This window comes from Spodoptera frugiperda, chromosome 16 (genome assembly GCF_023101765.2).
Source record: "Spodoptera frugiperda isolate SF20-4 chromosome 16, AGI-APGP_CSIRO_Sfru_2.0, whole genome shotgun sequence".
Classification (NCBI taxonomy): domain Eukaryota; kingdom Metazoa; phylum Arthropoda; class Insecta; order Lepidoptera; family Noctuidae; genus Spodoptera; species Spodoptera frugiperda.
Window position 1 is genome coordinate 3,114,263 of NC_064227.1, and position 14,118 is coordinate 3,128,380.

Sequence of the window (14,118 nt, forward strand, 5' to 3'; positions counted from 1 at the left end):
GTTTCGAAGCCGTACCCTCATACATGAGAAGCAGGCGCCTTATACCTCCGGGCAAGCAGAGTATCTAGTTATTATTTACAGCTGATGTTATCGAGAAAAAAGTTCCATCATCGTAGCGTCCATTTTTACTTGTTTTGACAATTTCACTTTTTCCTCTCGTAAAGAAAGTAAGTACGGTAGTAAGTTGGTATCTTGTTTTTTTTTTTTAAATATACTTTCGAAACGACTATTTTATCCAACTTGTTAACTTATATTGTTGTTTAATATATTAATTTTTATATAAGAACACTTATAAAGGTCAGTTTTTATTCAATTATGCGCCATTATTGATGTAAACAATTATGTATTATATTTAGTTAAATACCGAATCTCTTAATAAAAGTTAAATCCTCTAGAGCTGTCATAATAAATGGCACCAAAACTGACATTTCAAATGATCAGTCAAATATTTTTTTAAACGTTATTCCACAACAACATGCCTTTCCAGCCAGCAATTTAATTTATTTATTTCTTACATCAAAGAGTGAATGTACGAGAGAAATATTAATTTATTTAAATAATTAAGTAAATCGATATGAATTCCATTGACAGGTATCTACGCCATTTTGTGGCACACTACCGCCTCCTAAGTGGTTTGCGTTTCGAAATGAGTCCTCAACTTTTATGGCGGTGCGCGGGAAAAGTGTCGCGTAAAAACTTGCATGGGGGAAAGAGATGACAATAGTGTGTAGTATGCGTGTGAGAGGGATGGAATGTGTGTCAGTGGGTGAACAAGCCCTGAGTCAATGCACTTGCAGTAGCTTAGCTGTGGGATATGAAGTGATAATTATTTTGCTGTGTGGTGACAGTAGAGTAGCTAATGCATTTGTCACCATATCTATTCTTCCTACAGGTGTAGTAATAACTGACAAAGAAGTAATAAACTTCAACCTTTTAAACTGCGATCGCCAACGTGCTTGCCAAGTGTGGAGATTATGTCAAACCCATTTCATGTAAACTAGGCCTAAAGTCAAGCAGTTTCAACTCTACAACGTCACGCCTTTTATCCCCGAAGTGGTAGGCAGAGGTGCACATTACGGCACGTAATGCCGCTATACAATGTACACCCACTTTTCACAATTTGTGTTATAAGTCCCAGGTAATAAGGTGATCTTTAAGCCATAAACTGGGATATTTCCAGACTCCGTGCTATTACATATCGAAAAACCGAAAAATGTCCAGTAATACTTTGCTAGATCCGGGAATCGAACCCAAAACACCTTGTCCGGCAGTCACACTTGCGAACCACTCGAACACCGAGGCAGTCATAGTTTCAATTCTAAAATGAAAATAAAATCGAATTGAATTCCAATTACACGCTGGCCATTTATAAACATAATTTTCAAACATCGAACATAAACAAAACGAATCTTCTTTTGAAAAATAACCGCCATTTAAATGTTACTGTTCCTAACAATTTTGAATAATGGCGGTCGTTCACTCTCGATCCTGATTGGTCTAAATACCAAACGAATGGATGACTTTAGAACAGCAATTACTCGTTCAAAACTGTTCTAGAAAATTGGTTAAAGAGATGAAATATGGAACTAAATTATAGGTCAGAACTGATAAATGATTTTGTACCTTTTGTCATTGGTTTTATGATTTAGAATTGTTCTTTACGTGTTTTATTGGTTAAGGGAAGAGGCTGGATTTTTAATATAGTCAATAATAATGGGTTAAGTTTTGTAGACGGATTATTCTTCACTATTGAAACGTTTACTCTTTTTAAGGTATACTATGATTATCATTAGAACTTGAGACGGGATATTTACCATGTTTATTTATGTATCTATGAGTTTCCGATCTATCTATCAGTTCATCCGTGATCATGGCGCTTGCAACAGTGCCGAAATATCGGAAACTAAATAAACATGGTAAATATCCCGTCTCAAGTTCTAATGATAGTGTTAGTGACCATGTCAGTTTAAAAACTTATACTATTGTCCACCATATTCTCTAAATTGGTGACTCCCAAACTCCCAACAAACCCATAAAAATTACTGATAATGACGATGACGATAAAAGAAAAGCCCTCCAGTCAATTTTCAAACTCTAAACTCTAAAGTCTAAAGTTAAAATTACAAAGACATATTGGTATACCTTGATGAGCTATCATCTTATTCTTTTATAGCACCTTTAAAACTCATCAGTCAATTTTCAAACTTAATCACAAAGGTCTAAAGTTAAAATTTCGAAGACAAATTGGTATATCTTGATGAGCTATCATCTTATTCTTTTATAGCACCTTTTCATCATTCATATGACCGTATATACACGGTGTAACAAAAAGGGGGTATACATATCAAGTGCACGGTTTCTAGATAACATAACAAACGATACGGGAAGGGATTTTTAAACTCATGTTTTCATGGAACGAAGTTATGAATTTTTCCAATACATAAAATTCCAGAAACCGAACATCAAAATTAGGTAGATACAGGTACTAGGCGATCAGATTTACAGAAGAAATGTTTCGTAATTAATGAGTGACCCCTGTAGTGTTGTGACACGTTTGTATGATTTATAAAATCAAAAACCATGCGAAAAAATGGTACCAAATACTCGGTGTATTTGGTACCATTTTTTTAAACGTATTTTAAGCTGAAACTTTGTGTAGAGATTCTATTCAACCTGTATTCTTCAGTGCTTCTTGATGTATATGGGTATTTTGTTACACGTTGTATATATGTTTCGTAAATACGTTCTCACGTTTGACTATATTATAATGGTCTGCGATTATTTACACAGCGGTCCGTCTTCTGATGACATAGTTGCGACACCCTGACCCGCCCGTTTGTTTGTTTTTAACCACGAAATTTTTTAATGGTACTATCTAATATATAAAATTCTCGTGTCATCGTTTTCGTTGCCATATTTAAACGGCTTGAATGTTTTATATAAACTTTTCCTTAGTAACGATTTTGTTCCGAAAACATTTGGCTAAGTAAACAGTAGTCACAAAAAGCTCAAAAAGTAGAATGTCGTGGTTACGTAACCCAGTCCTTAGCGATTGTTTTCGATACAAAATCGTTACTGAGAGTAGTTTACTAAGAATTACGTAACCATTAAATATCAAAAATCATTATAGGTATTAACGGGGTCAACTAACAAGCTATACTTTTATAAGTAGACATTAAGATTTCATCATAAACCAACATATCACGATCTAGTCCAAAAACAATGACTTACGAACCAGATTTTGTAACCCTTCTCAAAGAAAAAATTGCTACACACATATTGACCAATTACTTTCGAATTAATTATTATACATGACATGACAATCTATATTCTAATCTCCTCAACAAATATGAAATGACCTAATTCAGTAAGTATTTAGCTCTTGCAAAATTCATGCCGGACTAGTAAGACAACCGGTATGAATGACTAGTATAGGTAGTATAGGCGAGCGGTAAGTGTTACCGTCATAACGCATAGTTGATAAATTGCTAATCTTTCCATTTGGAACTTCTAATCGCTTATTTTCTCAATGACTACTGAGTCAAATGAGTTCGCTTATTTTCTTCGTCTTTTTTTAAGCACTGATTCAAATCAGTTGGATCAATCTTTTATCTGTAATAGATTTTTAAACAGTTTTATTTAGTTTGGCCTGTTTGTTAGTTTGAGTCAAGTTTAGAATCGTACTGACTAGACTGAAAGAGGGACTTTCAGTCCATTCCAATGGCAGATCAGTCTGATTTTTGGAACACTGTTATTTTTTGATAACCATACTCATTAACATATTTTTTATGTATTACTTATTAGTAACACAATCTATGACAAATCTGGTAAATCTTTTAATTTTTACAACACCATTGATGAGAGAATGCTGTTGGGGCAGAGCTGTTGTCTTTCTTTCACATCACCTTTGTGGTATGATTCTTGTGGCAGGAGACAAGAGGCTGAACACGCACAGGCACTAAAGAACGGACCAATATCACACACTAGGCGACTAGTAAGACCTAAAATTGACCAACATGCATACTTTAACAGTAACATAACTGGTTCCAAATAGATAGGCTTTCTGTTTCACGTCACTAGCACTAGTGTTGTAACCGACTGTCTATTAAGATACGACCTTGTTTATTACTTTGTCAAAAGATATGAATCTTTTATTTCATTCCGAGTGAGAAAGATAGCTGTGATTGTCTTTTGATTGATAATGTGATAGATCTAGGTTTTTTTGCGACATTTTGACTTGTTGTTACAACATGGATTTTGGGTTTTGGGGCTGTAGTGTAAAGTCCAGATTGAATCATTAACTTATTGATCTTGAATATGATTATGATGAAGGAACCATGGGTTCTATTCCTGTAATGTTTTTTTCTATTTCTAATTTTAAATATTTGAGATCGTCAGTAAAGGTGACTGCCTGCCTCGTTAGACTGAACAGAGTCTTAAAAAATTGCTTAAAACAGAAATCAAACCGTAGAACATAACAGTGCTGCTAACGACCTCTCAACTAAAGGCCAATAAGTAAGAGGAAATAAAAAAAATATCAATTGTGATCGTCATTAGTAACACGTCTGCTTACGACCAAAAGACTAGAGAGCGTGAAGATGTAATCACCAATTTGTTATATACGAAAATAATCATGAGATTTGTTCAACCATAAATATTTTGTTTTGATGTAGCTTCCTCGTTCTCTTATTGTATGTATGAAGCAATAACTCTCCAAATAAAACACATTATCTTCAAGCATTTTTTATATTTAAACATTTAAGTCTTTGACTGCCAATAAAAAACTGCTGAAGGCAAATCCTCCGCTAACGTCGGTTACCACGGCGTTCAATGTGTTAAGTAGTCACTAATACTAAAAAGTATTATAATAGGGATATCTAATAAATAACTGTCTCGTTGATAAGTGATCACAAGTCCGAATGCCGAATAAAGAAACTCGGAATCGATGCCCAAATCATACGAAAATCAATGAGGTTTCTCAGTTTGTTAAAACTATCCAAGACCTCACACTTGATCATTCAGGGGGTGGTGCTCATCAACGTCAACATACAAACTACACTAAAATCAGATTAATGCAGTAATTATTATAAACGCTCAATAATTTTTAACCGACTTCAATAAAGAAGGTGATGTTCATCATAACAATAAAACCAGATTAATGAATTAATTACATCACAAAATCAAAGTCTAATTTAAAAAAAAATAAACTTAACAAAGCGAATAACCACTTAGTTCAACTTAATTGGTTACGGAAAAAAGTTAACTGCTGACAATCGTGACTGATGTTTGAACTTAAGTATCATTTCAAGTTTAACAAACTTGATATTATGTTAAAATTAACCCATTAAGGTCGTATGTCAAGGACGTGGATTGTTAACAAGTATAAAACGGATTTGCTTAATTGGAGCTGGAAATTCGAGTTATTAACAAAACTGACTGCTTAATTTGAGTAGTGGTTTGAGTCCTAGATCTGTCCATCAGGAACGAAATATTTAGGTAGGTTTAATTGACGTTTTAAAGATTAGTTGATTATCTTATCCAATAGTCTTATCCAAAGCTGCGAACTACCTAGCGGGTTTATCGGGGCTCTCGAAAAGCAGGAGCAGAAACGGGTTGGTTTTTAGTCAGTAAGAGTCTGGGAGTCATTCACCCAAGACGGGAGAAGACATTGGATGATTTTCCCCCTTCAAAAAAAAGCACTCCAAATCAACTGTCATGCTTCATTATTACAGCGGCATACCAAAAAAAAATTTTGGCTAAGCACAACTTCATACAAACATATCTATAAACATCATGCTATTAATTAACTAATCGATACATCTCAATTTATTCCCCAACAAAGGAAATAACCAATTTCTTCCAATTTAAATTCAAGTATCCATTACAAGAGTCACGATTCAGAACCAAAAACTAGATTTTGAGTAATTAAAAAAATATGAATATTCTAATTTTATAATTGTTTTGTGATCTCTACTGACCACGCCACGCCTTAATAGTGGGATGACCAATTAGATTAAATAAAATCATGACTTGACACGCGGAAATGATCATGTACTTTTTACAATGTTAATTTGACCTTTAGAAGACTTTTTTAGCGTTAATAAAAAAATATCACGCTTCTGTCGCGTATCATCTGCTAAATTAAAAGTATTGTTAAGAAAAAAACAATAAGCTAATGAGATTTTGTCCAAGTGCACTCAAAAATGAACCGTAATACCAAATGAAAAGATACAATGTGCTATTTAAACATGTCAAAGGATATAATTTGAGATATTTCTAGAAAAGAGATAGCTTATTTTTGTTCTCTTAGAACCTATTACTGATCATTACTTCATTAACTAAAAATCATAGTATACTTCCATACATTAATGGAAGAAAAGAAAAGCTCTAACTAGTTATCGAATAAAACTAAAAATCTACTTCACTGCTGAACAATTAACATTAATCTACACAATTTTTTTGCAGCTTTTAATTTAGGGTTTGCTAAAATGCTTTGAATCAAACCTACATAGTCTATTTAATTTCATCATTCAGCAAAGGGAAAAGATACAATGTGCTATTTAAACATGTCAAAGGATATTTCTGAAATATTTCAAGAAAAGTGATAGCTATTTATGTTTCGCCATTGACAGATCTTATATTTTTGACTTCATTAACTAAAAATCATGGTTAGCTCACGTCGAAACATTCATGGAAAAAAGCTCTAATAGTTTCGAATGACAGAGGGACTCTTCATCATGAGCAGCGTGCGCAGACGCGGCGATGTCGCGTAGCCTAGCCATTAATCTTCGTGAGTAAACCGTGATTTTTACTAAACAAAAAAAATATCATTACTTCACCATCATCCCAAATGACAAGATAAACAAACACGGAACTACACGACCAATTCTGCATAATTTGCATAACACAAGCATCGCTAAAACCCGTTTCGCCCTTGACAGAATTGTGTTGTATCTTAAAATGACTAATCATGAGGTCACCAGTCTGTCGAAACCGAAATATCTTCGAATAAAGCTTTAAGACACCAATATATCTAGACCCTTTACAAAGATCTGATTATGAACAATGTGAAGTTCAGTTTTTGCGGTGCCTAGATGGCGCCTCTGTAGCTTATAGTCCTGTAGGTGTTAAAAGTTTATTTTGGTCAACAAACTTTTGATGTATATCATGTATGGTTAGGAGACCTAATGAATATATCTATCTTCAAGTGTATATTACGCAGATTTTGTGAACAACATTTTGTGAAAAATTGTTAATTTCTTAGGGTCAACCAATGAGGCAGTATTGTTCCGTGCGGGAATCGAACCCGCGTCACGTTGCTCGGCAGCTAGTTGCCCACCTACCGCGCCAACCGTGCAATCAAAATTCTTAAACTGAATAAAGTATCATCTTGATCGGAGCTTTGGGACAGTTCTTAATTCTCTTCTTCAAGAACAATCATAAGACCAACAAGCTACTCCATAAAACTTTGATTGCACGTCAAAACACACTGGATTCACAGACACGCACATTTGTCGTTATAAGTTTTGTAATGTTAATCGCTGTACAGCAATCCTCAGTATTTAAATATCTTCTTGTAATGATTTGAAACATTATTAAGGGGCCAAAAGGTTATATTTAGTGTACTTTTGGGATTATCTTTTGAAATAACAAAACCCGTAGATAATTGTGTTGAAGATTTTTCTTCGAAATTTTCAGTGGTAATATTAAGAAAATAGAGCTTTGGAATGTGATCTGAATATGGTTCATCCTCTATTACATGGGACTTCAAATATGTAGGTAACAAAACCTAGGTACTATTTGAAGCCTACCTACACTTATCTCTTGAATAAAAAACACCGCCGATATGATAGGTATCATGTATTGGTAATATTACAAAGTTTAGATTATGTGATGATGTTTGACATTGAACAACATTGGTTTATATCTAAGAGACCACGTAATAATGACATAATAGAAGATTGAACTATAAATAAACCTGCGAAAAGGGACAGCCAGACAAGCCCTTAAAAAGAACAACAGGTGTAATCTCACATTACAAAACAAAAGAATGACCTCACTCACACCGCCGCGCTCGGTCCATTCACGCGTGCCGTTACAAAATTATGACCAGAGCCGATAAGCTTCATTGAATGCTCGGAAGTAAACGCTTCCTACTCACAACACTCGCGAATCTCTTTGAAAATATTACAGTGTTACGCAACTGTGTGATATAAGGCCTTACGTTTCGGTCATGAGATGTAACCATTGTTTGGGGATTTCAAAATAGTTATTAAAAAAGTGCCATGTAGAAATATTTTTTGATGTGGGAGTATTGTGTTTGATGGTGGGATTGTTTTCTAATTGAGTTATTATGGTACATTTTGTATAGGAAGAGCTGAATGTTAAGCTTAATGATGCTATTAGAAAGACCTTTGTCTAACTATGGATTAGTATACGCAAATGTAGTATTCATGATGAAATGATACAATGAAAGAAGCTTCCAAGATAACGGCTATAAATATTCGTGATCAATTGACATTAGCTTCCGAAACATCACGTGAAGAAGCGAAACCAATTATTATAGAATGCAACTGCAAAATTTTTGACTGTAGTATAAATAATCCGGGTTTAATTCGGTTTACTAAAAGACTTAGATACCATGATATGAACAATTTACGACCCTTTAGCGAATAAAGTTCCCTAAGAAAAGGAGGATCCTCAGACCACGCCAGGTGATCATACCTGACGGGCTTTCTGCCCAATTATTTTGTGTCCATTTTTATTTGCAAGTAAACTTTATATGTGCAATGAAGGATTCATAATATCATCCGTTGATTTGTTCGTTGATCGTCTGTGTAACTTTTGTCATCTGTCACTAGTCATGTGTCGCTACAATCCTATCAATATTTCATCCAATCAAAAAGATAGATTAATAACTCAACACCTAAAAAAAACAACTCCTAAATCACTCCCTTCACAAAACAGCCTCAATACTTCATTAATCAAAGAATGGTATACTTTTAATCGCTTCAGGGGATAAAATAATGATCTCTATTAAATAATCAGCAGCATTATATGGTAATGATACAGAAACAGTTGTTCCCATGTTGTGCTATTGTTTGTGGGGAACAGTGACCCAGAAACTGTGGTGCGCAGCCGACCTTGTCTGTCTGTATCCGAAGATACATGGCACTGTTCAATATGGTTCTTGAGATTATAGATTATAACGATCATGGTGTTTTATTTGATGATGAAGATGAAAGACGAGGATGCTGCTTATACTTGATTATACTGATCAAATGAGTTACAGGAGATTTTTTCTTAATTTTAATATTTAAAAAACGTTGCCCCACACTAGGATTATCTCCTATATCGTGGGTGCGTTTACAAACATACAATTTCACATACCTACTCATGACACCCAGTGCCGAAAGAACAATTTGTGGATCACATAAAGAGTTGCTCTCCGCTCGAACCCGCTATTCATCGCACGGCAGTGGTTGCCCAGCCATCACGTCAATCGTGCAGTCAAGAGTAATGTTACAGCAACATCTCTTACAAATGGCAGTCATCGCTCGTAAAACAGACAGTTAAAAGCGACTTCATCCTTCTACAGTATAAGATGCCACTAGCTATACCATAATTAAAGTATCATCGTTATACCCTGGTGAAATGCATTTAATTATTTCAAATTGTCCTACTAATTCAAGATGAAATATGCTTTCAAGCTTGACAGGAAATCGTAAAATTCACGGCGACTAACTAGATTCAAAGGCTATTTATAGGATTCAAATGGTTCTAGATTGTAGAAAGCACGGAAACTGGTCTTAAATTAGACATAAAAACAATTTATACTTAAATACATCGAACCAATAAACATTAAAAAGATTTATTTACAAAAACAAAACTGTGTCAAAATACAAGAAACCTATTAAAACTAAAAGTTGCAATTTGAAAAAAATATATTTTATAAGCATACAAATGGCAACTCTGTATAAGTATTGCCAATTCCAAAAAACGATTAACCTAATTCCAATAAAAAAAAGGAAATCATTGGCATTCCGAATTCGAATTTGAATTTAAATGTTATTCTATTCGCGCCGCAGACCACACTGCACAGTGGTCAGAAAGCGACATCCGAAGTGAAAGTAGATAAAAGAATATTTTATTTAAAATTTCACATTCCACAAAAAAAATTCGTTCACACGCCTAATGTTATAATCTTTCATTCACGGTTTAACAACCGCGAAATCTTGTTACTAAACATGTTGTCATAGCAAATTGAAATATACAACGTCAGTTTACCGCGATTTTGGCAGCCATTTTAAAGTTTAGCGCAACGGTTTAAATTTGGGAAAGCCATGCTTCGCCACGAATGGGCCGGCTCGACTGGAGTACCACGGCCTCATAGAAAACCGACGTGAAACAACGCTTGCATTGTGTGAATGAGGTTACCGGAGGCCCAATTACCTTGCTTTCCAATCTCCGATTCCCCAACAAACCTTAAATTCCTAACCCCCAAAAGGCCGGCAACGCCTCTGGTGTTTCAAGTGTCCATGGGCGGCGGCGATTGCTTACCATCAGGTGATCCGTCTGCTCGTTTACCGGCCTATTCCATAAAAAAAACTTTTACCGCGTTTTTGGCAGCCATTTTTAAACTTTAGTGCCGGTGTTGCTATAACCGAAAATTATTTTATTGCATATGGTTGTTGCTTGCACAATTACAGTGATTTCTATTGTTGATTTTGTATGCAAGTAAATTACTGACGGCACGTAATAAATTTTTATTGTGTAACTTAGATTTTGGCACACAAAGTTCGTTTACCTTTTATGTATAAATTAAAAACATAACTGATTCCATAACCATCGTTTACTGTTATGAGAAGTGTTGGGTCGTTACGCTAGTCTCTGTTTTTTACGGTTTTTAGAACAAAATATTTTTTTTTACCGTCACGCCTTTTAATCCCCAAAAGGGTAGGCAGAGGTGCACATTATGGCACGTAATGCCACTGTACAATGTACACCCACTTTTCATATTTCATGTTGTAAGTCCCATATAATAAAAGGTAGTGAGCCTATTGTCATATACCGGGCACATTTCCAGACTCAATGCTACTACCGAGAATCGAACCCCAGACCCCTTGCCCCCTTTTTTCCCGTTTACTGGCAGTCGAACTTGCAACCACTTTGCCAACGAGGCAACGATATAAAAAAAATATAGTTTGTAATTTTATATAGTATCAAGAATGACTTAAATGTAACTATTAAGTATAAGTCATTGGTTAATTCAAACAAAGAAAGTCAGAGAAAGAAGAAAGTACGTTAAAATTTAAAAAATCGAATCACATTTCTACAACGCCTTCGAAATTTAAAATGAGGTAAAAACAGATCGAACTTAACTCATGTGCTTGCGATCGGTGTCGCATAGCATATTATGAATATCACTTAAATTTTGTCCATAGTCATTTTAGACTATATTTGCAAGCTTGTAAGGTATAATTTCGTTTGCTTTTCCGTTTCGGTTGCAGAAGTCACTCTGAATGTCAAGTACATGAAATCGATTATATCGATTAAAGTGAATCGCTAATTTTCGGTCACTTTCAAGTTGAGGCCAACCGCATCGGACTGAATATTAGCATTTCATTAATAGAGTCTGTGACATAGTTGTTTTTTTAATAAATTAATTTCAATTTTCTTGTATTTATATTTGAAAGAGTCTGTCTCAATCACCTAGTACATTCTATTATTTAGATATGACTAGATATCTAAGTGTTTTATAATTAATATTAACCTAGTCCCATAATGCCATCAAAAAATACGTTTCCCTACACTAGGATTTTGTCTGTGTCGTGAATGCGTTTACAAACATACAAGTTCACATACACATGACACCCAGACCCGAAACAAAAATTTATGAATCACACAAATTGTTACTCCTTGTGGGAATCGCACCCACTACACGTTGTACGACAGCCAGTTGCAGCTACGGCACCAATCGTTCAGTCTATTTCGTTTTCTTTGTATAAAAAATCACTTTACACAACACAAAATAAAAAATCAAAGCTCATCTTCAATATTAAGAAAAGTATGACACTCGTACACAATATTTATACAATCAAAAAAACGTTTGATTACATTTCAAAGTAGTCATTCTTTAAATTTGGGTCATAGAACCATTGAGAGTGAAACTGCATTTTTTGTACACACCCACGGATGTCGGAGCCAACGTCTGACGCACAGTGCTTCAAAACTTTACACTCGCAGACAAAATATACAAAGCTTCGGCACGAATGGGCCGGCTCGACCGGAGTGATACCACGGCCTCACCGAAAACCAACGTGAAACAACGCTTGCGTTGTGTGAGTGAGGTTACCGGAGGCCCGATTCCCCTCTTCCCAATCTTCCAAATCACCGATTCCCCAATGACCTTAAATTATTAAATTCCTAACCCCCAAAAGGCCGGTAACGCACTTGTAACGCCTCTGGTGTTTCAAGTGTCCATGGGCGGTGGTGATTGCTTACCATCAGGTGATACGTCTGCTCGTTTACCAGCTTGTACCATAAAAAACTCCTCTCTTTCAACGTAGTGGTCACGAAATGCCATGTTATTGCCAATTTTCATACGCTTTATGTGTGTAGATTATTTCGCGACGTTTTTTATAGGTTAGTTAAACTTCACCTTGGTGCCGTTAAACTGTGAAATCGTATCAATATACTGTCAAGTTCATTTTGGCAGTTAACGTTTTATTGTTTGTGTGTGATTTTTTTTATATATTTCTCGTTATTTTACAGGTTTGAGGCATAGTTTTATCTTTAAGTCTTTGACTGCCAATAGAAAACTGTTGAAGGCATATCCTTCGCTAACGTCGGCACCGGTGACCACTACGGCGTTCAATGTGTTAATGCAGTATCATCTTGCGAACGATTTTAATTTTAATAATAACTATCGTGAGATATACTAAATTAACTAAAAAAATCACAGTTTACTCACGTACTTTTATTACTTTCGAGTCACAGACGGACTCTTCATGATGAGCAGCTTGCGCAGCCTACGTCTATCAATGTAAGTGAGTAAACCGTGAGTTTTTAGTCAACGTTTTTAATGTTCGCTATTCAAAAGCAATATTTTCTTCCAACCACAACACACATTAGTTTTGTCCACAAAACACAAATGAATAGCCCACTGTGCATTACCAGTTACGTTACCAGATAATTACAGGCCACTAACCATAGTATTATAGCGATAGCCAGCATTCTGACATTCTGGGTCAATGCGACCGATCGGTCCTGATGTCGATGCCCGAACGTGATCATTTTGAACCAGTAGGTAGTACTTAATGAGGTCTGATTATAGGTACTTTATGCATCGTGATCTTGATTAGAAAATACTTCAGTAAGAGATTGATTTGTGATAAGATAGATATGACTTTTGTAGTTTGAAATGATGGATGCTATATAAAGGAATTAATATTGTTACTTCTACTAGTTCAAATATAACGTCACGCCTTTTATCCCCATGAGGTTAGGCAGAGGTACACCTGCACATTACGGGATGTAATGCGACTATACAATGTACAACCGCTTTTCACCCATTGTGTTATAAGTCCCATGTAATAGGGGGTGAGCCTATTGTCATACATACCGGGCATTATTCCATAATTCGTGCTACTACTACAAGTTTAATATAGATAAAATGTTTGCTTGGACATATAAGTCTCCAAAATGACTAGTTTGTTCTATCTTAAGGTATTTTCTCCATCCAAACTTGCGAACTTCATCTCTTTAATATCATTTGTATCTCCCTAAAAATTAATTAACAAAACTCATATATTCACACATTTTGAAAACAAAATCTGACCCATAAATAAAAGTCAGCCATGACACTACAAAGAGTAATGAGTCCATTAAAAATCCCCTTAACCTTACAGGGTCATTTCTGACCTCACGTAAATCACTTTAAAAAAGAAAGTCACATAAAAGAAACCATTTTGCTAACTGTTTAATCAAGAACATGGAAACTTGTTTTTAAAAGAACTTGAATGAAACGATGATACGTTTACTTTCGACGATAAATTTATGAGCTAATTAGGTTAGATTTAACTTGTTTCTCAATTTATTTTAACTCGTTTTTTCACG

At 35.0% G+C, this 14,118-nt stretch overlaps 1 protein-coding gene across 3 annotated transcripts in view; it reads right to left on the reverse strand.

The window, feature by feature from the left end:
* Positions 1-14,118, reverse strand: part of LOC118280777 (mucin-5AC) — a 116,759-nt gene that overhangs the window by 33,234 nt on the left and 69,407 nt on the right. The gene's annotated exons all lie outside the window — the stretch shown is intronic.